This window comes from Corvus cornix, chromosome 2, assembly GCF_000738735.6.
Source record: "Corvus cornix cornix isolate S_Up_H32 chromosome 2, ASM73873v5, whole genome shotgun sequence".
NCBI lineage: Eukaryota > Metazoa > Chordata > Aves > Passeriformes > Corvidae > Corvus > Corvus cornix.
Genome location: NC_046333.1, coordinates 151214096 through 151239746, shown reverse-complemented (window position 1 = coordinate 151239746; position 25651 = coordinate 151214096).

Sequence of the window (25651 nt, the reverse complement as noted above, 5' to 3'; positions counted from 1 at the left end):
ACAAACCAGGGAGTGATTTGTCAAAAGAATAACAAAACCCTGCAAATAGGCACCAGAAACATGAAGAGGGATGAAAACTCTTCAGTATCATGAGAAGGGTATCCTGCAGCTTTAACCAGTCAAGGCTGGACAAGATTGAGTATTTCAAGGGATTTTTTTTAAATGCCACTGCACTGCCCTTCATCACATCTGCTGGGGTACAAACCAAATAGAAGCCTATTTATATTATTATTCCCTATATAAACATGAAACAAAGGTAATATTTCTTCAGCCAGCATAATTTTGACCCACTTCATTGACTTCCACTAGTACTGAAGACCTTCCCCAAGTTCATAAATGTTGAACCACTGTTTTACAGGATAGTTTCTTATGCTACATGTGGTGCCACTGAAGTCATTAATTTCCCATGGAATAAGCGATGTTTAGTCTAACTTGCTATTCTCTACAATATATTTCTCCCTGCTGTAGCTGTAAAGGCTAATAAGAACTTTGATTGTGCAAATCAGAATAGATTAGGATGGTGTGTTAAGATTATTTCCCTTTCGTTTGGTTCCAACGGCCCCTAACACAAGAAGGAGCATTGCAAATCATATAAAGTTCAAAATATGATATAATGGCACAAAATGAACCTTTGCATGAAAAACAGAAAGAGCTCGATCTCTTTAGTTCAGCCAAAAGAAACTTAAAGGGGCCATAATGAGGTTATAAATTTCTATGAAGGAAAAATATACTGTATAACAGGTGCTTTCAGTTTAGCAGAACACTGAGTAAAAATTTAAAATGCTTGTACCAGGTACCCAAAGGATCATTTGGTTTCCTATATGTTGGAAAAGTTCTATCAAATAAATAGGAGATTAATGCTGGCAAGTGCAGAGGGAAATGAAGTCAAGGCTTTTAATTGGTAGTGAAGCACCAAAACTTATTGAAGTCCCAGTAGAATCTCCATCACTGAGCAGGGGGAAAGGATTTCCTTAAATTTAAAGGTATTGTTCAAATTATAATGAACTCCAGGAAAACTCCTGGTTTCTCTTCTATGGGAATTCAAAATATGTAACTTCAGTTGTTCCTTCTGGGCATGTGAAGTTGTCATTGGTGTACAAAAAAGACTGGTCAGGATCTTTCAGCCTTTGCACTGCTGTGTCTTCCATCCAACTTGCAAAAGGGAGAGAGGAAAATGCCATGAGGCACTTGAATATTGCTGAACTGACAGTTTTTGCTTCCTCCAGAGATGGGCAAGTAAAAACAAATTAACATAAACAGACTGCACAGAATCACAGAAAAGGTTGGAAAAAACCTCTAAGATTGAGTCCAACCATCTACCCAGCACTGCCAAACCCAGCACTGCCAAACCCACCACTAAACCATGTCCCTAAACAACACAGCTACATATTTTTGGAACACTTCCAGCATGTTACAACATTATATCTAGGACTGCTAAATCTGAGAAAACAGATGCAGGCACAGAACTCCATGTTCCCAAAACTGGAAGAACCACCTACTTCATCTCCTACCCATCCAGGATCACTCTCAACAGCACAGCAGTTGATTTATTCAGGGATGGTATATTTATTGCCAAGCATCTTTTATCATGTGCAGAGGTTTCACTCAGCCAAAAAATCCAGATGATCATTTCCCATCACAACAGTATAATGCCCATTAATTTGTCCAGTATTTGTCAAAATAACATTCATCCTGATGAGCTAATGTATAGCATTTAGGTGATCACCGTCTTTATGCTGTTCTTGTTGCTGTTCAGTGCTCAGTAAAGTCAACTTTTGCTGTCAAAGCACATATGTAAATAAACAATCCCATGCTTACAAGGCTCCTTGAGCACTGTCTCCAGGATTAAATGAGGTTGTTTTTAAGGTGGGCTCCAACAGTTCTGGTGATGAAGCTGAGAATCTCCAGGCTGCAGGAGGATGAAAGCAGAAAGAATTTAATAAATGTCACTGTGTTCTAGCCAACAGTGGCACAGACCAGCTGGCTTTGACCAGGGTAACAAGCATCAGTGTTTGCATCACCTTCCCTACAAATAACATTTTTCCTTATATTTACAGGAATTTCCTGAGTTTCTCTTCATGCTTTTTTATTCTTGTCCTGGTCACTGGGCACCACTGAAAAGAGTCTGACTACATCTTCTTCATGCCCCCATACTGGGTGTTTAAATACAATGATGAGATGTTTGCCCTCTCTGTGGGCAAACATATCTGGCCAGTTCAGAGATCATAAGAATGAGATGGGGGGTCTTATTATCTGTGGAGTGGTTTTATATCAGTCAAAATCAGGATCTAGATGTTTCTCCCATGTTCAGACTATGTCAGACACCTCAAGATGATGCAGCTTCTCTGCCCCTCTGAAGGGTGAAGCTGGTGGCAAGGATGAGAGTCCAGCCCTTCACTCCGTGTCTGGGCTGCTACATTTATTCCATTTCTAGGACAGCTGATTGGTCTGGAAAAACAGTCTCCAAACCAGGAAAAGACAGAAAAAATTCATCAGACACTGCTCTTTAACACAGATTTTACTGTCCTTCCAGCTTCGAAATCAGATCATTAATTTTTATCCAGGTCACAGCATCTACCTTTTCATGCAGGCCATGACACCTGCCCTTGCTCAAATCCTGGCATTATGACTTCAAAAATTCTGCAGGTCCAGTCTTAGATCCTAAAATGGATAATAATGGCCAGCCCTGCAGATGTCCCTGGGCCAGGCACAGGCAGCAAACCCTCCTTTCACCAGCAAATTGCAAATCCTATAAAGGCAGATAGCCCAAAACCTTGCAGATGTATCTGATTAAGATGTTTCTGTTGCTGCATGATAAAATGAGTCTGAAAATCATGGCTTTTTCTTCATGCTCTCAGGACCTAACATTAACTAAGTTCTGTTCTTAACCCAACTGCTTCCTGCTTGACATTTATCTGTAGCTTTGGCTCTAAAAGTCTGTTTGCACCTTCTGTTCTGTTTTCCCGGAGAGAAATCACCATCTGTATTTGCCATTGTTTGATGATTAGCTACAAGTAACATCAAACTCTGCTTTTTCAGGTGTTTGCTCTGGAGAAAGATTCACCTGTTTCAGTGGTTTGACTTATTACAGGTTTGAATTCTCATTAATCCAAAACCTTCTGGTTTAAAGAGCCTGTTTTCTCACAGTGGGGATGGTTTCCAGCCATGGGGTACCACTATCAGGAGTGACTGTGAAAATCATGTTGAGGTCCATCAAGCTGGCAAAAGTCAAAGTCCAGACAGCAAATCCCTGTTTGCAAAAGACACAACCCATTATCTTTGCCTCATATTTGTTAACTGCTCTTGGCACTACAAAACATCAAAAATATATATGGAAAGAAAAAACAGGTTATTTCCATGCTGAGAAAAAAAAATATTTCAAAACCATAATTCATTGTAACACTTATGTGACTAGTTTTAGTGTCCCTGCAGAAGAAGAGGGGAGCAAGATATGCCTGATGAAAGAAGGTCTTGCTCAAGAGAAATGCCTTGGAAAATTAATTTAAAGAATTAAAAGCACCAAAGTAATACTGACCCTGATCTTTCTGTTCCTCTCCTGGCAGGAAACCCCTGCCTATTAAGGAATTCTTTTGGGATGAAGCTATTAAAATGTGATATAACACTCTCTTTCCACAGAAGTTACAAAGTTTGCTGGCCAAGTTCTCCCTTGAAATGGTGAGAATTCTGTACTGGTGGAATAAGGAAAGATACCAGAGAATTGAAAATCAACTTTGTTAAATGCATAAAAACAGTTTAGTGAGGTTATAACAAGAACTTCTGTGCTTGTTAACACATTTTGCAGGTTCTGCGCTTACCACCCATGGCCCAAAAATTAGGGGAACCTTTTCAGCTCAGTACATGAACAGCAAGACTCTCAAATCCAAGAGCTCCAGAGCCTTTTTTCAGAGGAAAACAAAGACTATTTACAGGAGCATGTAGTGACAGGACAAGGGGAAATGGCTTTAAACTGAAAGAAAATGGGTTTAGATTGCTAATAAAAAAAAACTTTCACTGTGAGGGTGGTGAGGCCCTGGCACAGGTTGCCCAGAGAAGCTGTGGCTGCCCCATCCCTGGAAGTGTTCAAGGCCAGATTGGATGGGGCTTGGAGCAACCTGGGATAGCTGAAGGTGTCCCTGCCCATGGCAGGGGGTTGGAATGAGATGATTTTAAGGTCCCTTCCAACCCAAACTGTTGCAGTGGGGATTACTGCAACATGCATAAGACAGCGAGGCCCGTGGAAAAATAGGGACCAATTTTTGATAGATGTTTTCAGAGATGTTCATTTTCCAGCCGCATGGCCGGGGCTCTGCCAAAGAACTGAGCAATCACAGGACCAGAGGGGCCTTCCAGGGCAGGGGAACACAAAACAACCAACAGGGAACGAGGCTGACCAGGGAGCAGGGAAACCCCATAGACCCTGCCTCTACTCCAGAGCCCCTCTCCCCCAGGACCACATGGCAGGGGGGAGGAACCCCAACACCAAACCATTCTGTGTTTTTGTGAAGAGCTGTCTTCACCTGATGGGAGTATTGGGTAAGGAGCTGAGTCCTTCTCCACATCAATGGTGAGAACTGCAGGGATTTTTTGTGTATGCAGCCATTGTTGCTTCTCTCCTCCCACTGTTTGCTTCTCCTCCTTTCCAGGGTCACCAAACCGGATCAGTAAGAGACTACCCATTTGCATATTCATTACTCAGATGAATAGAAGTGCAATGTACTGATGTTTAGGCAGCAGCAGACAGTTATGTGCCAACACCCAGCAGTGCAGAGTCCACAGCACCCTTTAAACACAGCACCCACCTTTAGGAATCATTATTCTGCACTTGCTGCTTGGTTCCTCCCTTTTTAATGTGCTGCATTCACCAGGTAGGTATCACATGGTGGTCTGGTAAACTCAGGGCTGTAGCAGCCTGAAAATTACCTTTGCACTGTGTTAATAAGGTGGAAGCACCCTGAATGTGCTAAGTATGATCTCCTGTAAACACTGCCTGTGTCCTCACCCTCACTATTGCGCTCCAGCCCTTTGTGCCATTTGAGGAACCTTGGTGTGGGAGATGCCTGCCCAGCACTGATAGCTGGGGCAGAAAACCTCCTGGTGATGCAAAACCTTCTGCACAAGCACCTGGAGGCCACAGGACATCCTCAGAAGAATCTGAAGGGGCATGAGAGAGCTGTGTGTGGGGCCTGAAATATTAATTTACAGTCACCCAGGCACAGCCTTCATGGAAAAATAGGGCTGTGCTGACCATATTTATATTAATAGAGAAAATGTGGGGTTTTATTTTACCTTGCATTTGTTTAGGTGCATTCTCTGCTACAAACTGAAAGGACATGAGACAGAATGATCAGTGGCACAAGGAATAACCAGAGGCATCAGAAACCCACAACAAAAGACCCCACAGTGGGTTTGTCAAAACTGCCACTGCTACAACACTTCTCTCTGCAACAAAAAATCAGGGCACAGCAAAAACAAATGAAACTAATAAAATGAAAAATATGGGTAAGCCCATAAAGGAAAAAAAATGAAATTACGTGCGGTTTTATGTCACCTAATTTTTTTTTTTTTTAATATCCAAATCTCATCTGCCTAGGGAAGAACATGTCCTCCCCATGCCTTATATTTCTCTAAGAGAAGTTATTAAACTGTTTAAACTGCTCAAGACTGTAATTATCACCCTTTTCTGTGAAACCAAAGCTTGAAAATTTTTGATCCTTGGTATTATTTACTGAAGCTGTCCCTGACTCAACAGCAACCTCATAATAAAAACTGTAATCAATATCTTATTATGAATTTTTTTTTGAGCTAAATTAGCTTTTATTCCACAGACACCTATGCATTTTCTTGTTTTACTGGGCCTTTTCTCTCTGGCTATCTACTCCCTTTTCATTTAATCTCAAGTCAAAAATGAGATCTCATGATTTATTTTGAAAGGAAGCAAAACAAATGGAATTTTCAGATGAAGAGGAATGTCTGTACAGTGGAAGCAACAGGGACCCAGGTGACCTGAATGCTCTCGTCTGGCTGTGATTTGAGAGATCTGAGACTGAAGACAGCCTTCACTTCAAGCTGTAGCCACCTCTTCTCTTCCAGCTATGGCTGTACCATGCCTTCTATCAAAATAAAATGGGTAATCTTTGTTACAGCTCAACTGTAACTCAGGAAAGAGGAGCAGCTGCAAGAAATGAACTGTGGAGCAATACTGAACTTTTGTCCGTGCTGTTTTCTGTAAACAATATTGCAGACAAGGAGAGCTCACAGTCCCTGTGAAAAACGCTTAGAAACTCTGAAAAATTCAAAATCTCGAATTCAAAATTCTTGCTATCTACCCAGCTTTCCTGAGTCATTATCTTCAATTAGTATTAAAAAAAAAATCCTTTTTTCTTCCTTATTCTGTTAAAGCTGTAAAGAAAGAACTGCAACGTGCAACCCAAATAAATGACCAATATTTAGGACTGAACCTGTAGCAAAATCAATACATTTTATTATTCCAGTTGATGGGCAGTAAAGTTACAGTAAGAATATATTAAAATTTTTAAAGAAGTCTTTATCACAACCTTCATTAAATATAAAAAAAAAAAAGTGCAGTTTGAAACAGTCAACAAATTATGTTCAGACTATTATGCGATGTGTTAAAATAATAGAAATTAAATTGGGAAGCTTCCAGTAGCAATGCAAGTCTGAATTGAAATGTGATGGATGGATTCTGAGATATGAAACTCATTGGAATAAAAGAGGTAAAAGGATGAAATGACAACAAGAAATGGTTCAGAACCACGAATGAACTTGATGGGAAAAGAAAATGGGAAAAGTAGCAGTCTGAAATTGCAGAGCAGGAAGCATCTTTGCTGTCCTGTTGCTGCTGTCTCAATCTGATGTCCAAGTTCCCATGGTCTGGAAGTCCCCGTGCACTCCAGGGCATCTCTAAGGTCCCCGTATTTGGCCAGGGAAATCAAAAGCAAAGAAATTGATGTCCTTATTGTGTACCCTATGTCTTTATTTATGGACAGGACTAAGCAAGACCTGCTTTCCACCAACCTCCTAAGTCTCTGCACCCATGAGCCCCAACGAAACCAAATTCACCCCACCACAGCACTCATGGGTGATATGGCAGAAGCTAATCTTGATCCTGCATCAAAATTTCTGTCCTCTCCAGAGGCTTTTCCAAGGTTTCCCACATCACCAAGTGAGCAGACAGATAAATTCAGCACCCCACTTCCATTTCTCATTCCACTGCCAAGGTGAAGCAGTCAGGGGCTAAACCCTTCCCTGCTATACCCTCTACAAACTCACAACTCAGTCATTTATTGCTGTAGGGGGTTTACATTCTGCATAAGACTTTTATAAATCTCTTTTTCACAGGGGTAGCCAGTACGTATGGTGTGTTTAGGAGCTGGAGGTGGGGAAAGGAACAGAAAATTTATGATAACCTTCCCATCCTGCAGTGTCCAGGACATTTTCAGCGTGTGGAAATGCTCAGCTCCTTGGAGGAAGGCACTCTGAGGGATCTTGGTGAAGCAGCCAACATTAATATTTAAACAACAAATCTGTCAACAAATTAATTGGCAGTGCCACTTTCCAGCAGTTTTATGGGCACTTCAAACCACCAGCAGTCTATTGCTAAAAGGAAGCATGTATCATTTAAATATGTATGCATACAAGATAATACAAGATAATACGGATATTAAGCTCGCTGAAGAAAAGGCAGAATTGTAATCATGCTGTTCTTGTCCTGAATTCCCAATGCTTCCTGCTCTCTCTAGAGAAGTGTTGACAGAAAGAGGTCATCAAAAATATTTAGGAATTACTTGGGCACTTTTTCCCATGGCAGAGAAGACATTGATACCAAATATAAACTGGAACGAGCAAGGAGGGAGACAAGATTTTAGATAATGTAAGAAGCCATTTTGTGAAATCATTGAATCATTAAGGTTGGAAAAGACCTCGGAGATCATCAAGTCCCACTAACTCAGCACCAGCTCTCTCTGGAGACTCTCCTATCCCTTTCCCAGTTGCTATTGACAGAACCTGGACAGTTTAGATTTCAACTGATGCTTAAAAGCTGAAGTTTGGTGAAAGGAACTTTGCCTCTGGTAAATGGCACCACTCAAGCCTCACTTATTTGAATTCAATGGCTTTCCCACCTCTGTTTTGACAGGCACATCACATTTAATCATGGGAATAATTCACTGAAGTGGGCATAGATTAATGTGTGTGCTTGCTCAGAGCCATGTCAATAGATCTGGGAAAAAATTTGCAAGAGTGACAGACACTACAGTGCATAATTCCCTTGCTCCACTCATTAGCCAGTCGTGTACCAGTTTCAGGAGCAGTGATCCAACCTTATTTGCTCTGCAGAGAGATAAAATCCACAAACGAATGGGAAAGAGAGGAAAATGGGTACAGAGATAGAGACTGCAACCCCTAATTAATCCTTCACAAAATGTATTTACTTTGTTTTCGTTCCCTGGTGAATTCATTAGCTCTCACTTAGCACCATTCTTTGGTCAAATGCTCAGGGAGGAAATAAATTGAAGCAATTTATTCTAGGACTCATAAAATACTGGTTTATTTCCACCTTTTGACTATACTAGCCATGAAAGCAGTTACTCTTTGGAAGAGAAATAGTTCTCCTCCTGGCCTCCAGAGGTTTTTTAGAAGAAACTCACACAAATGTGTGTCTGTGTATGTGCACACTCATGGCAAATTTCATAACAATTTCATGGTGTCACTACCCACAGGTGAGAAACAAAATACAGTCAAGACACTCAAAGTTTTCTGCCATCCCTCCAAGCTTTTTTCTGGAGCCTTTCTCACTGGCACCGCAGATTAGATAGGGTTAATCAAACCCTCTTGTTTTCCATCATATTTCCTTCCTCAGCCAGAGGGTGAGTGAATGAGAGCTATATTTCGTCTTTATAAAGACTCACAGCTCTTAATTTTACTTTTAATTTTAAGCAATCAAGTAATACTTGTGTTCATTCAGCAGCTGTTCTGTGCCTCTTTGGTGAAGCAGGTACCTGCCCATTTGGGAGCTAAGACCATATTTCTGCAACATCTAAATGAAAAGGATTTTGAGATTTACCACTGGGAAAACTTTTTAAAGTTTACCTACTTACTCTACCAAGCCATCACACATCATTTAATGAGTGTTTTCTGGCTGCATCTCAGGTCTGTTTCTTCACTGTGGATTTCTGTAATTAACACTTCAGTTAAAACTCAATTATTTGGATTTACACCTGGTCTCTGAGCTGAAAACTGAATTTAAAAAAAAAAAGACACAATTTGAGGTATTTCCTGCTTCTTTTATTTCTCTTGCTGGGCTGTTATTGAACACACACTCCTTTCTCTTGTAGTGCAATGTTCCAAATGCCGGTAGCTTCAGTTGAGTTTGAACTTCAGAAATGGGCAATTTCTGAACTTCCAGGAGTCTTTCATCCTCTAGAAGCTCACTAAAGTTGCTCCTGAATACAACACTCTATTTCTGCAATCACTTTGCCAATTAATGCTAATGTCACTTATCAGTAAATGGGTAAGAGGCCATGACCTGATTATTTGGAATAAGAGACTATTCCCGGTTTTAACAAAGAAGCTACTTCAATAGAGCTTTCATAAGATTCTGCTGTATGGCTGTAAATAAACTGGCTCTGCATCGTGTGTAAATTATTTAGTGACAAAAGAGACAAATTCTCTCCTAGAGCCCCCCTTGGATGGAAAGCTGGCATAATTCTTCCTTTTCCAGAGTCTTTCCAATGGAAGAGAGGAGTATGATTTCCAGATGAATTTTTTTCCTTATTATTGTTATTTTTTGTTGAAGTTACCACTAAAATACACTTCCATTACAATTTTTCTTCTTTCTGCACAGGGAATGAGAACATCAATGTGGGGATTTCTGTCTTCAAAGGAAAGATAGCAAAGTTTGATGAAGAGATATTATTCCAAGGAAGCCCAAGCATGGTTATAATTAACACCTCCAAGTGTGTCCATTCTCATTTCTTTCTAAACCGTGTTACAGCTTTAAGCATTAGCAGAAGCCAACTGAGAATTTACAGCTTCAAGCCTCAAATAGAAACAGCTTCTCCTAAACTGTACCAGCTGTAAATTATACAGTACAATTATAAATCATGTATTTAATTATATTTCTATCTCTCTGTATACACAGAATATTCCAGTTAATCAATAGGAAAGACAGAGAAAGTATCAGTGTGAACTTTGAAATCTCAGATATAACAACTAATTTACCCAATGCAGGCACCAAAGCCAAAACAGCACTCCTCAAATCTCAGTTGCAGCAACAAACTTCTGGAGAAGCATTTTCCCTTCAGAATACTTTTCACTTCGTTTTGAAATTTATAGTTCAGAAAGAAATGAGAGGAAATGGTCTGTTTGCAGTATCCATTCATGCAGATATTTGAAATCCAGCTGAACAGAGTCCTTTGCAGTCTGCTTTCACTAGACCTGCTTGAGGGGGTTGTACTAGGTGATCTCCAAAGATCCATCCCTATATCATCCATTCCATGATTCTGTGAAGTTATGGATAGTTATCCCAGAACAACACAAAAATCAACTCTCAGTCAAAAATAATTTACTGGCTTATATTTCTAAGCACCTAAATTTCCTAATAGCACCTGTCTTGTACTGACACACAAGGAAAAATTCAGGAATCACATTCTGGGAGAATTAGACCAATTAAACAATCTTAAATATCCTTAAGAAGAATTTTAAGAGAGATCAAGCATAGGCATGGAAGTGGTTTTTTAGGTTTTGGGGGTAATTCTAAAGAGATCTTCAAAGGCAAATTTAGCAGAACTGGATAGAGATTTTCAGAATATTGCTTTACCAGGAAAGCAGTTATTCTAATACAAACAGGTAGGACAAAGCAAGACAAAAAATAAAAGTTAAATGACAAAAGAATTAACCTTAATTTACTCTAATTAACCTAGAGATAAATTGGTCTCTGCTACTATATTCTGCCATCACACCATGATTTTTATAAGTTATTTTTATTGGCCAATCCATCTTCACTTCGACTTTCCTTCTTAAGTCCTCATTACTATTCCACAGCTCAATAGCTTCTTTTTTTTCCACTGGGCATGTTAAATGGGGGGAAAATAAAATGGATCAATACAGCAACTCAATTAATTCTTCATCTCAAATTCTAATAAAATCAATTTGGAGAAGTGTCGTATCGTTAAGCTTACATCATAATGCAGTAATTAGAAACAACTTTCATCTTGCTTGTTCCTTTGAAGATTTTAATGGCAATCAATTAAACATGCTTTGCTTCTCCATTAAAGACTTCCAAAATGGAAATTGGATGAGAAGTTAAAGATAAGGTGGCTGATTGCACAGCCACCTTCTCACCCACCCATTCCAAACATTCCCCCCAAAATGTGCAGACTCACCATTAAAAAGTTAACATGAACATAGTAACCAGCAATAAGTTTTCAGTGAATAGATCATGTTTTAATAGAGTACTGCAGCACACTGGGATTTGCATATTTACCAAGCAGAAATTTTGGTGTGGCTCACTGAGCTCAAATCTCTTTTCAGGTTTACACCCAGACACCTTCAGAAGTTTAGCTATTTTTTTAATTAAAAGGATGCAAAATAAGCTTCTCTGTGTACTGCTTAAATTAAAATGTTTCTGCAGGACTTAGAGAGAAAAGGATAAATTTTACATGCTGTTTCTTTAAGAGTAATAACTGCAGCTTAGTAGTGATCCCCCTATACCCGGTGCTGCACAAAAAAAGTAAAAGAGGACAGAGCCAAGTTCAGATTTTCTACAGTTTAAGCATAAACCACCAGCTACCTCCACTAATTTTTCTACTGCTAGGGATTTATGCCTAGGAGGAATCTGCATTCAAAAAGAAAACTTGCACACCCAGTCAATGTCTGAACATCCAATTAGCTGCACTTGCTCTCTCCTGCTTCTGTCTGACATCGGAGAAATCCAAATTCCTTAATTGTGTTTCGCCTTATTAAACTCCAGCAGCATCTTTCTAGATGCCAGAACTGCATACACTGTCCCTGGTGGTGTCCCAGCATGGACCACACATCTTCACACTATCCTCCCCCTTGTTATCACACCATCCTCCCCCCATGGTGCCTGAAATGGCACTTGAGGAGGTTTTTTCAGGTTTTCTGAATTGTTCACATCTTGTGTATTAACAGTTACACAACAAATTGTAGAATCACAGAATGGTTTGGATTGTTAAAGGACCTTAAAGAACATCTAATTCCAATCCCTCTGCCATGGGTAGGGACACCTTCCACTACCCCAGGTTGCTCCAAGCCCCATCCAAGCTGGCCTTGAGCACATCCAGGGATGGGGCAGCCACAGTTTCTCTGGGCAACCTGTGCCAGTGACTCACCACCCTCACAGAGAAAAATTGCTTCCAAATATCCAATCTAAACCTATTTTCTTTCTGTTTGAAGCCATTTCCCCTTGTCCTGTCACTCCATGCTCTTGTGAAAAGTCCCTCTCCATCTTTCTTGTAGCTCCTTTCATCAGAAGCAGATCAGATTTATTGCCATTGAGATCATCACAGCACAAGAGAGGGTTTGGATTAACTCCAAACCACGAATACCATTTATTCTCCAGGTGTCTCCATTGTCTCTTGTTATTTTTGTTCATTCATTTAACTATCTGTCCTTTCTACAGTCAAAGAAAGACTAACATTTAAGTAAAAAGCTCTTCCAAGAATTGAGCAACTTGTTCTTTAGTTAATGTCATTGGAATTTTATAGATAAGACTATTTCTGGGTATGTCAGTAAAAGAGACCTCATTGTGCCAACATTTGCAGTCAGCCTGAGTATTGATGAAAATATGAAATGGTATAATTAGAGTTCATTGTTATAATTAGAGTTCATAGCTCTTTAGTTCATTAAAAGTTAGCATCTTGTTGAAAATGTAAGATCAGCTTTTGTTTAACAATTTTTAAAATTCTTCCTTGGACATCTTATGAAATATTAGTATGTGTAAGCAATTCTATGCTAAACTTTTCCTAAACTTTCTTACACTTTGAATAGAAAGTGCAGAAAAAGTTAGGAAGCTGATTTAAGAGGGATGTAATGTAGTCATAGCAGAAGAAAAAAAATTTAAAAGAAGCAACAAGAGCCAAAGATAAAAAAGCAAAACTAAAAGTGGAAGAGAGGAAAATTTTCTTTTTTTAAAAAATGGCATCTCAGATAAAGCATCTCAGATTAAAAATTATTGATTTACAAGATTTCTAATTAAAACTACATTCTTCAGTCAAAAGCTTGCTTGGTTTAGGTTCATCTCATCAAGAGGTCTAAAGGTCTATACCTGAACTAAAAATAAATGTGCTTTTAGAGTCAAAAGAAAAAAATACTTCATTTTAGGGTATAATTCAGATGTTAAAAATCACTCTGATAATGGCTGTTCCTTTGCAGTGCCTGCAAGGTGAGCCTGGTGAGCCTGGTGTTTCCCACACTGAGCAAGGCACCACCTAAGGGAGGTGACACTAATGCCACCTCTGGGTTCTCAGCCCTGTCAGTGTCATGGGAAATCTTGGTCAGAGAGAAGAGAGGTGCAGGGTCAAACATCCAAGAACTCACAGGCAGGTGGAAGCTGTGGCAGGATGAGACAATGGATTTGTTGGGTTTGTGAAAATCACAGGATCCCAGAATGCTTTGGGTTGGAAGGGACCTCAAAGCTCATCTCATTCCAAACTCCCTGCCGTGGGCAGGGACACCTTCCACTATCCCAGGTTACTCCAAGCCCCATCCAACCTGGCCTTGGACACTGCCAGGGATGGGGCATCCACAGCTCCTCTGGGCAATACTTCAGAGGTTTTCATGGCTGCATAACAGCACAACTGGAACCATCCTCAGGCATTTTTCAGAAACTGGTGTTGGCAATAACTTAACCTGGACTTCACTTGGAGTTTATCAGTACCTCCAGTTTTTGCATCAAAAGATCAAATTATTATTGCTCAAGTGGTCTTTGCACTCAGGAGAGCATTGTGATTTTACTACATAAAATTGCTCCTGCACCTGCAGGTTTAAAGGGAGGCATGTTGAAAAAGGGAGATGTAAATATCTGACAAACCAATTCCACATGGGTGTCAATGCCTGAACTTGACTTGGAACAGGTTATCAGAACTGAGCCATTTTCAAAACAGAAAATGTGAGACACCCACTACAACTCCTGGGTATTTCACAGAAAGACTCAGCAGCTGCATCCCCTCGGCCACTGTCAGTGCTGCTGCTGGGTTAAATAAAGCTACAGGGGCACTGGTAATTGGAGTCTGTTAAAACAGAGGTCTAAAAGAACACCCACACACCTCTAGAGAGATCAGCACTGCTTAAAAAATTATCAACCCACGGCAAGGCCATCACTGAGTTTGTATTTTCAAGACAGAGGATAGGGAGCTGTTTGCTCAGAAACTTTGGGGAAAAAAATTAGACTGAACTTGTTTCCATTAACCCTGGCACAGGATCTGCCCTCAGGGACAGCAATCACAGGATGTATTTGTCAGCCATGAAGGCCTGGAGAAACTGTTTGCTTGCAGAAGTCAGATCACAGTTCAGGAGTTGGATGTACAGACCCCAACCTCACAAGCATCTCCCTGACTGAGCAATAAATCCCATTTAAACTCGTCCAGAGCACTGAGCTGGATGTGAATTCCCTCACAAAACAACTTTGTACGTCCTTTCTTACAAGCCCTTGCCACAGCTCTGCCTTGTTAATGCTTTTTTGGCACAGCAAAAACCCGTGGATGCCATCCCTGGAAGTGTTCAAAGACAGGTCGGAAGGGCTTGGAGCAATCTGGTCTAGTGGAAGCTGTCCCTGCCCATGGCGGGGGTTTGGAACTCGGTCATCTTTAAGGTCCTTTCCAACCCAAACTGCTCTGTGATTTTATGATTATTCAGTGTTTTATTCAAGAAGTGTAATCCAAGTAACTGTAATGGTACCATGAGTCATTGAAGACACTGGGAGAGGAAGCAGGATAAGGTTGAGTCAAAACATTGAGCCAAAAACACCTAAGCAAGGCTCACTTTGCAAATACCTGCCATGGGATATCCACCAAAGCCAGAATTCATGCCAACATCCCTTGAGAACTTTGTGATGGGGCTCCTGAGGGGTTAAAGGCTGTCCTTTTGTTGTGCTCTAGAGAGAAATCAATCATGAAGGAAAGATTATTTGAAACTAGAAAGAAATGCCAGTATTTCTTGCTGTGTGATTTAAATTCTGATGGAGTATCACAGTGCTCTGCTAATCTGTGCCATTCCCAACCAGGTACCTGAGATTTCACTAATAAAGAAGTGCAACACATCTTCTACCATTCCTTAGCACCACAAGGCTCCTCAGATTTTGGAACAGAAGTTTTACAGACAATTAATTGTCTAATGTCTAAAAGTCCCTCAGGTGTTATTTTACAGTATTAACCTAAAGGAATATGACAATCTCTGATTAGAAGATGAATTTTCACGTAATGACCTGATAAAAGTCTTAATTAAAAAAGGAAATAAAAAAGGTCTTTTTGACTGTTTCTCTTTTTAGACAAACAGATGAGTCTCTTAAAGAAGATCACATCACATAACCACAATATCTACTTGTAGCCCGAGCTGAAAACTGGTCTTTCTGCAGAAGCAAAAATACAGACAAAACAGAAAAAGTCAAGACCATCAAAAAGGGAATGGATTGCTTGAGAGAGACACAGAAAATTCTTAGAGCATTTAATGTTACGAAAACATAGGGAAAATAAAGCAAAAGCCCACAGAAGTCATTCAGCCAAGGAAGCTGCAAAATTTCCGTCAGCAGAGATATTTAAGGAAAGGTTAGACTGGCATGGTTTGAAGTCAATACCCTCTTGAGGAAATGGCTTGGCCAGAAATCTTTTCTAGGCCAGGATTTTCTACACCATTCTCACCCTCTTCAGCTCTTCTATGACAATTACAAAAGCTGAAGCTGCGCAATGGGAATTTTGCATGCCTGATTTTGAGCAGAGCAGAGTTTCTCCATGTCAGACCTGCAAGAACCAGCAGAGGATGTTTTCTGTGGCTCCATTTGCTGTTTCCATTGCCTAGGTCCTCAAGCTGTTTTGTACTGGGTGACTGCCACTCCCACAGCCTGAGCAGGTGGCTGTAACTTAGCCCTTGGGTCATCCAAAATTTGTTCTCTATAACCATGAACTTCTGAGTCAGATGCCACAGAGGCATTTTCATATAGGGAAAGGAGTTGCATGCAGGTTGTAAAATGAGATTTTTGCTCTGCTGTTCAGGTAAGAGTTTAAGGATAAAGATCAGGTTTCAATTTTTTTTAACAGTGTGAATAGTGTTCTTTGTTTTCTTTTCTTCACATGGAGGAACTCTTGTGTCAGAGAATGGCTTAAACAACAATCAGATAGAAAGCTACAAACTTTAGAAATGTTAAATATTATAAATTGCTTTAATTTATGCCTCCCATACAGCTATTCATCAAGCATCATCTCTTTCTCCTTTCTCTTTCTCCTCCCTGCCTCTGAAGCTACCCCGCAATTAAGAAGGGGCTTTATAGGTCACCTGGTTGTCCAGGTTTACTGGGTTAGATCCTGACATGAGACATTTTCACTCAAAACCAGGTGTGCAGTGAGTTTCAAGCAGTTAATCAGGTCCTAAAAGTGTCAAGCTCCTTGTTCTTATCAGAGGTGGCCTGTACAAATCCCACTTCACATTTAACATGGTCTATTTAGAAATTAAACCATCTTAAACAACAGTTCATGAATACTGTTGTTGTTAATATTATCTCTTCATTTTTACAAAATCATGTTTGTGTATAATTTTGGTGCTTATGAAGCCTCAGTAGATCTGCACAAGGATTTGGCTGAGGCTAAGCACCACAAATGGCTTTATCTGTTCCTAGCAGGCAGTTTTCCTCCTTTACTCCCACACCTTCTCCTCTCTCACTGGTTTCAGATGCTGCTGCACATTCTGATTCCCAAGACTGAGAGCTCTGCTATTTTTTATTCGCACAGATCCCCACCAAACGGGGCCCTGATCCTCTCATGAGAATCCCTGGTGCTACAGTGATGCAAATTCCTCACACAAGGCTCGAGAGCTGCCCTCCTGCTGGGCAGCTTTGCTGTTGGCCACTGTGCCATTAGCATTCATAATTTCTGGGAGTGCTTCAGTGCAGCATGAAAAGCTTGGGAAAAAGAAGCAGGCAGAGAAAAAGATCTGAAGTGTGGAGGGCACAACCTGCTGCCCAGCAGTGTTTGCAGTGGGCATCTCAACTGGGAGCTCTGCCCACTCATCATCAAACCCCAGAGCCTGGTCTCCAGACTTTTGGTCAGCTGAAGACTGGCCCAGCCCCTGTGGCAGTGGCCATTTCTGCTCAGGGAAAAAGAAATACAACTGGGAGAGAACGTCCCAAGAGCAGGAAGCGGATCTTGGAAGTGTTCAGAAGGTGTGTGGATGAGGCATTTGGAACCATGGTTTAATGGTGGGCTTGGCAGTGCAGGGTAAACTGTTGAACTTGATGGGTTTAGAGGTCTTTTACAGCCTAAATGATTCTGTGGCCCACTTTCTTCACAAAGAAAACATCTGTGAAGTCTCCCTGGGGCTGTGACATGCCTTAGACCCTAGTGACAATCAGGACTCTAGGAGAGTCTGTAGTTCTCCCAAAACTGCAAAACATTGAGTAGAGACAAAACATGACACCTTTCCTGCTGCCACCTGCTGTCACCTTGTTCTCCTGTGGCTGCCTTACAGAGCTTGGGAATAAGACAGGAAACTGTTATTGAGTTCTTTCATAATTATTTATATATCATTCAAGGCATAGGGATTAGGGAAAATATAGATTTTTGTCAGTGTCTGCCTCGCAAACCAAAACAGCCACAGGAATTTTGCTGCTTCCCAAGATGACAGGAAAAATCAGAGACATCTCATTGTGCATGAGTCTGTTCTACTGTGCATTTCAATTACTCTTGTCATCGAAAACATCTTGTCATGCATTTACTAAACAATCAACATCTCCGCTTGCCCAGCCCCACATTTCCCTTTCCTACCCTTAATCAGTACAGCTGGCAGAAACAGTCTTGATTATTTTCCACAGGATCTGATATTGATTTGAACAAAATGCCTGTCTGAGGAGGAGCTGAATTCAGAGAGTGAAAATCAGTACCAGATAAGAATTACATCCCTTTTCTACTGCTCATGGAAATGTGCAGAGAAGGAGATTGAAACAGTGAAGGAATCAGGAGAATGAAGTTTGTGTTTTTCTAAAGTGCAGAGACTAAAACCCTGTGCAGTTGCCAGAGACATTCAATCTCATCTTTCTAAACACCTTTGCCAGAAAAAAAATCTTCTACTTAAAGTAGAGAGATGTAATTACACTAAATTGTTCAGAGGTAAATGAGATCAGTCATGCATGAGGGTCTTAGGAGAAGAAAATGGGGCAGATTCTGTGGTTTCCATGGGATTAGTTCTCCTGTCATTCAATTTGATCTGAAAAGCTGGGCTGAGCAGTCTTTCTGGCTTTTATTATTATAGCACCAGGAAATTGCAGTGACTTGAGAGGCTATCCACAAACCAAAAAACACTTTTACAATTCTCAGACATTTTTGCAGCCTTTCAACAAAATTTAGGGATTCAAAGTGCCTGCCTTTTGATGTGCTGTACATTTTCTGAATTTTGTTGTAAATGCCACCAATTGATTAAATGAGCTGCTTTTCTTTATTTTTGACTTCAAGTGCTGCCTTTTTACCATCACTAGCTGCAGTTTTTTGAGAGTTAAGGTAGGAAAGTGAAGACATCTTCTATGTGACTAGCAGTTTGTGATCCAGAGGGGGATGAAACACTAATGGATCCCCTGAGGAGCTGAGAATGAGGGATTGTGCTGTACCACAGCAAGCAGAAGAAAACATCATAAAGGAAGCCATAAAATGACCAAATTCAGGTACAACAGTAAAGGGCTGTTGAAGGCAATGCTGGTGGGACAGTAGAGACAGGAACTAGAGGAGTGGAAGGGTTATTTTTCTGAGTGCTTGCCTCTTGTCCATGCTGTTATTTTCCTTAAATGAATCTATATGTAAACAAAACGATCCCTAAATCATTAATTTGAGTAGGACGGAGTTCTTATCTCTGTGCATATGCAAACACAAGCACATGGATTAACCATTTTATTCCAGGCACTGTTGGGGCATCAGGAGGAGGTGAGCAAGTGAGGAAACACCACAGGAGGTCCTGGCAGCAGGAGAGCCCATAATCCTTCTCTGGACAGAACTACAACACACATAAGTGTTTGTGGGAAGCATTTAGGAAAGTCAAGGGCAGGCCTGAGCAAAATCTCTGCCTCTCATATTTCCAGGGAACTGGAAATCACTTGAAATAACGTTTCAGTGTCAGTTTGCATACCTTCAGGAATGCAAAAATTGCTGAATTTATGAAAGCTGGAGCACCTGCAGAACCTGGGAGAGATATGGAATCTCAGCAAACGTAAGCACGGGAGAACCCTCTGAACCTGGCTCTGGAATTTGCCTCTGAGAACACCTTGGGAGAGGTGCAAGACGTTATACACTGTGATTACTTCTGCCAGCTAGGACTGAGTGAAAAAAACTAGCTGGTGTCTAGAAGCATGACAGGCATCTCCCCATCCCAACCTCATAAAATCTCAGATGGATGTCAGGACAGGTTTTCTCTACATGTTACCACACCTGGTCCCTTTTCTTGTCTCCTTGTCTGCATGTGGCTGGGCTCAGATGGGTAATTCAGGCTCTCCTCTGTCTATCCTCAAAGCTTTCTGCCTCACAGCCTTTGCCTGGTCTTTGAAGCTGCTAAATTTAAGCAAGAGCTTCTGTTTTTCAAGCTCTCTTGTGTATATTACCTCTCTGTAGGCTCACAGCTCTCAGACTCCCCTGGACCTTTATTGCAAAAATAAACACCAGTCCCTGTGACTTTCACCATGGCACTCTGCAAACAAAGGCAAATGTGTTACATAAAAATAGATTTGTTTTTCGTCCCTGGAAGCCTGAAAAGGGGAAAAAAGGTCTAATTAAGAGTAAGGTGAAGTTATTTTCATTCCTTTTTGTTTAAGTTTACTGAAGTCCATGGGTAAGAGGAACTACAGAAATGCAAAGTGAGCAACCTGGTTTAGTGGAAGCTGTCTCTGACCATGACAGGAGGTTGGAACTAGATGAGCTTCAAGATCCCTTCCAACCCAAACCTTTCTATGATTCTATGACAGTTCTGTCATGACTGAATGCAACACTACCAGGAAAACAAAAAATGAGACACAGGTCTGAGTTACTGCAGCTCCAAGAGCTGTAGGTCGCTCACTGACAAAGAAAAATGGAGGAAGTTTAAGTTCTCCTCACTTGCTATATGTCAAAAGAAGTTCCTGTGAGTGGTAACTGCAGAGCCAGTGTGGGGTGAGCTCACTTTGCCTTGGTAACTCCACTCCCTGATGGAGCCTCCAGGACGACCATTTTAGCAAACTATTTAAAATACTGACACAATGAAAAATACTGACACAATGAAATTTGGCTCCAAGGTAATTTCCTGAAAGTCATAGAGGAAAGGGCAACAACATCAAAATTATATCATAAGCCCATTGTCTACTTTTTTATTTCTCTTAAGGACCAAGTAGGGACCCAACAGAAAAATATGATGCAAAAAGGTCTGGCTGGATGCTGCTGGTACTGAAGGTTTTTTTTCCCCTGTTCTATTTTCCTGCCAGTCTGCAAATGCTCTCTGCCTTTCTCAGAGCCTTAATGCATCACATATCTGCAGCAGCAGAGTTTCCCTGGGATAGGTCCCTTTGCTTGGCTGTGCAGCTCAGGTTGGAGATTGTTTTAGATTAATAGAGCCTGTCACTTCTACAGTAACAGCTGTTACTCACAAAATTGGACATTTTCCAGCTAAGCGATGCTCTGAACAGAGACCATTTAGCACAAGCAAGAAGCTCAGCACTGCTGGAGGATCAGGACTGTCACAGGTGACAGGTGTCCTCTGAGTGGAGAGTAAGGTCAGGCAGCAGCCGAGTCCCCCCATCTGCTGCTTCTTCAACACTAATTGTCAGCCTTATGCTTTACATTGGTGATTGCCTCGGGTTAAATCAAGCCCTGACGTCTCTTGTCTGGAGTAAGCCCACGGAAAAGAAATTTTTGCAAGATGTTTGCAAGCTGTTGATCCAAGCAGCCAGACACTGGAGGAGCTTACCCAGGGAAAGGTTTAAACCATCCCTAAAAGAGCTTTCTAAAACAGGTTCAGTGAACTGCTGTAAGGTGACAGCTCTGTTTGTTAACGTTTCCATGGAACAAGGAGACAGCTTCAATATTCCTCTGTTTCTTGTGAAACACTGAGCTGCTGGAAGTTGCTGAACTGCCCTACTAAAAATCACAGATATATTGAAATGGTTAAAAAATCAATGGTCCAGCCATATTCCTATCTGAGTATATTATACTTAAGTATCACATAAAACCATTTAATCGTAGAATGGATTGGGTTTGAAGGGACCTTGAAGATCATCCAGTTTCAGCCCCCTGCCATCAGCAGAGACACCTACCACTAGACCAGGTTGTCCCCAAGCCCCATCCAGCCTGGCCTTGAACACTTCCAGGGATGGGGAGTACATAACCTCTCTGGGCAACCTGTGCCAGGGCCTCACCACCCTCACAGTAAAGAATTTCTTCCTAATATCTAATCTGAACCTGCCCTCCTTCGTCTCAAGGCCATTGTGCCCTGTCCTCCCACTATATGCCCTTGCCAAAAGTTGCTCTTCTGTAGGTACAAAAATGCTGTTAGTGAGGATCTTCTTGTTATTTTTCTAAGTCCGTGAGAGACTTTTCTCTCTCACAGAAGAGGTAGCAGGGAATGTAAACAACCAAGCCACCTGCAACCTTGGAAAGTCTTGTTTATGGTATAGTAGAAAATATTTTGATAATGGATGTTTTAGGATTTTGGCCAATCACCCCCAAGGGGTGGCTGGTCCTTTGTCCAATTAGACTATGAAGAAAAAAGTCTATAAAAGAGTTTGTAAAATAATTAAATAAATCAATCTTGCTGCACAATTCCTGCCTGCTGGATCTTCTTCTCCTCCTCCTCCCTATAGCTGCGGGACACGGTGATATACCGTAGGAACCAGGCCTGCGGTAATACTCTTCATCTTCTTGTGAGCCCCCTTTAAGAACTCCCAATACTCCAAAATATCAGTGCATACTACAGAGCCCATCCCTGCCCAAGAGCTTGTTCCAAACTCAATTTTCACAACATCAGCTACTGTCATGTTCTGTTCAGGGTTGCACATGAGAAGAAATGTCTATGAGCTCCACTTTAAAAGGACACAGTACCCTCAAGCAACATTCGGGTCTGGGCTTTGTTTTTAAAAGTATTGAATGAAAGGCAGTGCCAGTGGGAAAGCCAATGCCCATGCATTTCTTTGAATTTTATTTCTCAGACAATGCAGGGTTAAAAAAAAGCTTCATTATTCTCATACCTGCTATATATCCAACTTCTAGTAAATCAGGTCTGGCAAATGCATAGAATTTCATCATCATCATTTTTGGTATAATCATAATCTTTTCTACTGAGTAGTAAGATATGACCAAAAAGTCTCTAAAATCAGATACTAATTTCAAAAAGGTTGATGCTGACAGAATTTTCTCACGGGCTTGCACTGAGACAGACATCCCAGAAGGCTGCTGGCATCTGATCTTCAAGGCACTCCCTGGCAAACAAACCCCTTTCTCTCTCTCATGAGGGCTTGTTTGAGTGCCTCCCAGGAGAGGTCAGAACTGATGTGTGAAGGGTGCACCCACACCCCACACCCAGGGAGTGACCTGCTGTGCTTCCTCAGCTCCCTGTCTGCAAGTGCCAGAGCTTTTTTCTCTCACACAGCAGATTCCCTTCTGCTTTATTAGCTGAAAATCAGCCCTGTATGGAGCACAAAGAAATGAACTCCCAGGGCTTTTTTTCCTTCTCCTTTTTCAGTGTCAGTGCACTCATGCCAGCTAATTTAGAGGGGAAAATGTGCTGCGAGCAAAGGGAACAAAACAAATTATTTTCCTTTCACTTCAGATCACTTCCACTTTCTCAATTTAAACCACATTCAGGTTGAGCATCTCAGTGCAACCTCACAGTCACAAACAGGAGAGCCCTCACCAAAACTCCTGCTCAATCATCAACACCCCCTCAAATAGGGCCCAGCTCATCTCTTGTTGAAAACATGTTGGTCTTATGACTTTTCTTTTGTGTGACCAACCATACTCTTTAGAGGTCTTCATATCAAGCTATAGGCAGTGTCTTACACATAAATGTTTGGGTGGCAGTAAGAACTCCAGAGCCATAAGGAAAGCAACATCACACTGCAGATGGAAATTCCTGTTATATCCAAATCCCAGAGAGTCTCTGATGCACCATCCACACAGCTGTTTCCCAAGTCAACAGGCCTTGGCAACAGCTTCTGCTGCCAGGTAAAGGAAAGTGAGGCAATATCAGTCTGGGAAAAGCCATGGCAGCAGGATAACTCTGCCACACAGCAGAGAGAGCAAGAAGGAATCCGCCCTTCTTGGTGTCATTGTCCTCCTGGTGCTGTGCTGCAATGGTGAGCAATGACTCCACACTGGTATCCCCACAGTTGCTCCTGTTTCACTGTGTGATGACAAGCAGCTCTGGGGAAGAGTGGGAAAAGGGAGCAGTGTTAGCAGGAAATGGGGGAGGAGGATTTGAAGAGAGGAAGAATGCTAATGTGCAGCTGGAGAGGGATGTGGTCATAATAAAACAACAACAGAGAAAAATCCAAAACTCTTATGCTTTCATTATTTAACCAAAGAACCCTGAGGACACTGAAAGCAGTGTCCTTGTCAGGTCAGTGTCCAGCAGTGTCCAGTGTCCCCTTTAATAAAGCCTGTCAGAAGCATTGTCATCTGCCCTGTTTCCACTGAATATATCACCAGAAATTTAAACCATTTTAAAATTGCAGCCTCTGCAGGGAACTGCTGTCCACGGGTCTCAGTGACAGCTTGAGCACAGTGGCGACAGAGGGGACAGCGAGCTTGCTCCATCCATAGGTACTTCCATGCCTTCATCTTTCTGCCTATCCATCCCTTCATTCCTTCATCTCTCTACCCCTTCATCTTTCTGGGGAAAGCAATAGGGACAAGGCTTGGCTGAGCATGCCCTTCTGTTGTGACTTGTTGGAGGAATACATCCTTCCTTAGTCCCACCTGATACTTCTCCCTCTGATGCATTTTATTCTCTAATGGAGATAATACAGAGAAAGAGTAAGAATTGGCTTCAAATTCTCCTGTGGAGAAAGTTCAAAGCAAACCCAAGGGGGTTCATCATGAAGCTGGGGTACTCTTCACCACAGGATGCTGTATGTGCTGAGAAGTGATGAGTCTTCATGGGTGTGGTCATGTCAAGAGAGGCAATGATTTTACAAAATACACAGAAACTACTCCAGCTCAGGAAATCTCTGAACACCAAGTGGTTGGATGCCAGAAGAATAATTTAGAGAAATATTTTTACCTTGTTCTTATACCTGGTGTCACCCTGGGCACTGCCAGAATCAGGACATGAGGCTACACAGCCAATACAGCCTCTCTCATATCCTGTCATCCCAGGAGCTGTTCCATACTCCATGGAAGCAATATCTCCTCTTCCCTTCAGAGCACAACAGGCAGCTTTTGATTTTTAAGTATGACCAATATCATCCCAACCCCTGATCTTTAATGTCAGTGTCATGCCAGTCCCCCAGACTCCACTTCCCAAACTGACCCTGTACTTCCAACGCCATTTCAATCACTCACAGTCTCCAGGGACTATGACACCAGCTCCACATTAATCCTGGCAACGCTTTAGTCCTTCTGCCTCAGGCCCCCACCAAGAACCTCAGATTCCCAAAGTCAGGTTTGGGAGATGGAAGGAAGGTGCAAAAGCAGGAAGAAGTGATTTGGGAAAGGAAGAGTAAATTAAATAAATCCACAAAACCAGCAAGATGTCCTCTTTTTTGCTACTTTAAAGTCTGCACTGGTTTTTTTTGCTCCTAGCTTACACTTTTCTTCCTAGTCACCAGTGCCAACATACCCTCAGAAAAGATGCCTTTAAAGCTTTTTTTGTTTCATAAAACTCTATTTTTGTTGTGAGGTGTGATGAATACCTAAGAAATCTCTTGTACCCCTGTCAAAGACAGAAATCTATCTAAGGAAGAGGTCTTTTCTTAGGAAGCAGCACGAGCTCAGTCCAAAACATGTCTATGACACATAATTGCTTCCAATAACTTGGAATATCTTAGTCTTGGCAGTTGTTGGCCAAAGGCATCTTGTGTAAAGGGAAAAAGCGCAATATTTACAGGTTGGCTTCGGGCATCTCATTTAACAGTTCACAAACTATTCGGGTTTTGCTTGCCCACAGATTTACCCCCCACTTCCTCAGACAAACATGTCTTAAGGCAGTACATGTGCTAAGATTGACCAAATACCGTTTACTCAATTCTCGTGCCAGAAGGGAGGTGTAATATAAACCCAGTACCCATTCAAGCACAGAAATTTCATCAGTCCCACCCTGGGGTTGCAGCATCTTCCTGCAGACTTGTAAGAAATTGTTCGGTCTGATGACAAACATCACCACAGCAGTGAATCTGCCTTTTCATGCAGCATTGCTGGGCATGGGTCCCTTTTTCATTTTGTAAAAACAGCTCTTTAATAGG